Source organism: Talpa occidentalis, unplaced genomic scaffold (genome assembly GCF_014898055.3).
Source record: "Talpa occidentalis isolate TD23 unplaced genomic scaffold, MPIMG_talOcc4v2.1 talOcc4.2, whole genome shotgun sequence".
In the NCBI taxonomy this organism is placed as follows: domain Eukaryota; kingdom Metazoa; phylum Chordata; class Mammalia; order Eulipotyphla; family Talpidae; genus Talpa; species Talpa occidentalis.
This window is the reverse complement of record NW_023602073.1, coordinates 46,397,692-46,401,701: the sequence shown is the minus strand read 5'-3', so window position 1 is coordinate 46,401,701 and position 4,010 is coordinate 46,397,692. Positions and strand designations below refer to the sequence as shown.

At 53.1% G+C, this 4,010-nt stretch overlaps 1 pseudogene; it reads right to left on the bottom strand.

Moving 5' to 3' along the window:
• Positions 1 to 1,627: 1,627 nt before the first annotated feature.
• On the bottom strand, positions 1,628 to 3,785 carry LOC119251324 (patr class I histocompatibility antigen, A-108 alpha chain-like; annotated as a pseudogene).
• Positions 3,786 to 4,010: the final 225 nt, after the last annotated feature.

The window sequence follows — 4,010 nt, the reverse complement described above, 5'->3', positions numbered from 1 at the left end:
TATGCAATAGCTGTGGTACAGGCCAGGGGCACCAGAGGGTAAGAGGATTCACCAGAGACAGAGCAGGGAGCAGAACAGGCAGACTGACCAAAAAGCACTGCTGAAGGGAACAGCAGGTGCACCAGGAGAGGTCTGCCATGCCATGTGAGTATCTCCCTGGCCAGCTGGGAACTGAACTGGCGCTGCAGAGGTTGCGGACAGCTTCACAGCACTACGTTCAATCCACTGTGCCACCCGGGAGGCCCAAGGTTTGATTTTTGTGAAGTCCACCTACAGGTCCTAAAAAGGGGAGGAGCCCGTGTGTTGTACACAAATCTGACCCCTGAAGAAGCAAACTGAAGGAACAAGAGTTTATCCGTCTGGCAGGAGCCATCATTCCTCTGGGTATTATCACCTTCATTTTTTTTTATTTGATATTTATATTTATTCATTTATTTTTCTTATTATTCATTTTAAACAATATTTCTTTCCCTACCTGCCAGGTGTAGTCCCCATACACTTTCCTTCCCCATTGCATCTGTGCACCATCACCTCAGTCCCCTGTGCACCTCCCTCCCTCCCTATCATCTCTCTCACTCCTCCTCCCCTGCAGTAAGTCTCTGGTTTATAATTGTCTGTTTATTGCTTTGTTGTTTTTGTATTGCTATTATTTTTTTACACTGGTGTCTTATTTGGTTCTCCTATAATCCTCCTACAAGTGAAACCATCTGATATTTTTTCTTCTTCCTTCTGACTTATTTCACTGAGCATAACTCCTTCTAGCTCCATCCATGTTGCTGCGAATGGCATGAGTTTATCTTTTATTGATTGCTGAGTAATATTAAGAATCGCACATATCAAACAAACTAGCAACAACAAATGTTGGCAAGGATGTGGTGAAAAAGGAACTCTCCTGATCCTAGATCTGAGGCATACAGCAGGGGGAAGGGTGAGAGATGGTTCCAAACAGGGGAGGGAAGAGCACAAGGGACTGTAGTGATGGATCATGGTGCTATGGTGGTGAGAGAACTATAAGGACTACACCTGAGAGAGAAATCAAAAATTAACAATGATGTAAGAGAACAAATAAATAGATTTAATAAAAATTTTTATATCACTCAATGACAGCTAGAAAACAAATAAAATTAAATAAATCAGAGAATCCTGAAGTTACAAAATGGGGGTAAGAGAAACCTGTAACATTTCAGTCTCACACAAGGCAGATCTCTCATTCTATGACAGAAAATAATACTGAGGAAATTCTGGTGAATTACATTAGGTGATAACATTCTCAATAGTCTCTATATCCTAAGACTGTCCCACTCACAGCTCCCCACAACCTGGCCCCATCCTCTGGGGTGACCCAGGGGATGAGAGACATCCCAGAGTCCTGGAAACTGTTGCTGCCCGAGGAAGCACAGAAGAGACCTGGTCAGAACGCAGAGATGAGACCCTCAGAGGAGCGAATGAGGATGACTCTCTCTCGAGTTCCCTCTACGCTGTCCTCAGGGGCTCAGGATCCAACCCCTGATCCACACTTACCTGCAGCCTGAGTGTAGCTGAGCGCGTGTCCCCCTGTGGGAAGAAACATCATGTAAGACAAGGGAGGAGTCAGGTGACAAGTCTTAAAGGAATCCCCAAGTGTGGGTCACAGGGAAATTTCTAGAACTGTGACAGAAGACCCAGGTCAGGAGTGGGATATATGAAGAATGGATATGAAAGGGAATTGGAGTCTTTCCACAGCAGGGTCCTTCCCCTATGACATTTCCTGGGAAACAGATCCCTATCACTATAGTTATAAGGTGAACAGTTGGTGATTCATTTTCATAGTACTTTACAAAGAGTGAGTGTTTGCAATCCGCTCCAGACTGGGCAACACATGTGTGTGGATCAGACTCCCTAGTAACCAGGAGGGCAAGTTCTTCCAGGGACATGAAAGTCCCCAGTGGACAACACCCCCGCTCCCTTCCCCACCTGAGCGCTTATTCCTCCACCTCACAGCTGCAGCCACCGCAGCTCCAGTGAGCACAGCTCCAAGGAGAACCAGGCCAGCAATGATGCCCGTGGTGGGGATGGAGGACTGAGGAGGGGGCACTGGAAGGGAAGGGAAGGTGAGACCCTGAGCCCCAGGCCTCATCCTGACCCTCTGAAGGTCTCCAAAAGGGCTCCTGATTCCTCTGAGCAGAAGCTCAGTGCCCACGTCCCACTCCTTACCCCATTTCAGTACTCCGGGTCCAGCAGCCCCTCATGCTGCACATGGCACATGTATCTCTACTCCTCTCCAGAAGGCACCACCACAGCTGCCCACTTCTGGAAGGTTCCATCGCCCCCAGGCCTGGTCTCCACCAGCTCAGTGTTCTGGGTCAGGTTATCCCAACTCGCAGCCAGATCAGGGTGATGTCCGCAGGGTAGAAGCCCAGGGCCCAGCACTTGAGGGTGACCTCATGCTCAGAGGTGGGGTGGTGGGTCACTTGTGTTTTGGGGAGATCTGAGGAGAAGGGTCAAAAATTCACACTTTGGGTTTTTCCTTCCTGGACACTGAAGCAGCCTCACTGACCAACCCCAGAATGGACATGACAGTTGGTTTGGAGGGAGAAGCACAAAACCCAGAAACCAGCCTAATTGGGGAATCTGTGATAATCAGGTGAGAGCCCAGGGTAGGAGGATGCAGGTCTCTAAGGAGAACACAGACTTTTGCTCCTGACCTGGGTGGAGGGTGCATGACACAGAAAGGCAGGAGTCAGATCCAGAAATGTTCTCAGACCAAAAACAAGACCTTGAAGAGAAACTCATGGTTCCCAGGATGGCTGCCGGGTCACAAGGATCCAGGGAGAGTTATTTCAGGATGGCCTCCCTCCCTCAGGAGAGACTGGATTCCTTAACTGTCCAGAAAAGTGGTGTCTTCTGGGCGAGTCTCTCTCTAGCACAGAACATGAAACCCAGGGGGGCTCCTCCCTCTCTGCCCAGAAAGCAGGTGCTGTTCTGTCCATTATTCCATTTCCTCTTAGGGGCTCCCGGAGAGGGAGGTCCGAGGCCTTGTGGCCCCTCTTACCTGTGCGCTGCAGCACCTCCTTCCCAACTCCAGGAGTCTGCGGAGCCACATCAAGCACCTGCTCTGCACACAGTCCCTGACGCGCTCGGCCCTCCCCTGCGCCTCCCACTCGCTCTGGGTGATCTGAGCCCCGAGTCCGCGGGGGTCCAGGAGCGCAGGTCCTCGCTCAGGGAGATGAAATCTGCGCTGTCGTAGGCGAACTTTTCATACCCGCCGAGGAGACGCAGATCTGGCCCACTTCACAGCCACACAAGCTCTGGAGGGTGTGAGACCCTGAGCCACGCCCAGACGTCAGCCCGGAGGTCACCCTCCAATAACCGCCCCACTCACCCTGAATAAACCTAAACTGAAATGAAAGGGCCGGCTGGACAGTCCCTTCCCGGGGAGGGGCCTGGCAGATCCACCAGCCTCAAGGAGTCAGTGGACCCTGAGACTCGGGACACCCCGGCCTTAGGGTGGGAATGGGGGTGTGACCTGACCCTGGCCCCGCTCCGCGAAGCTCACCGTCCTCGCTCTGGTTGTAGCGGCCGCGCAGGTCCCTCAGGAGCGCTTGGAACCACTGTGCGTTGTACCTTTGGTTCTGAGTCTCCTCGTCCAGGTCCTCCTGCCCCACCTGCCCCGCCCAGGGCGCCCGCGGCTCCACACTCTGGCCCGGGGAGTCGCTGTCAAACCGCCCGAACTGAATGTCGTCCACGTAGCCCACGGCGATGTAGCGGGGCTCCCAGTTGCCATTGCAGTTTCCGGGGCTGGACATCGCGATGTAGAAAAGCCTCAGGGAGCGGGAACCTGGGGCCAGGGAGGGGAGACCCGGGCTGACCCTCCTCTCAGCGTGGGCCCAGGGCCCAGGGAGATGGGCCTGGAGGGGAGAAAGGGGCGGGGCCGTGAGAGTGAAAAGGGGGGTGGGCCAAGAAGGGCCCAGACTCAGGGGACCAGAGCACTCAGGGGAGGCGGGAGGGACAGAAGGGGCCAGAACACAACG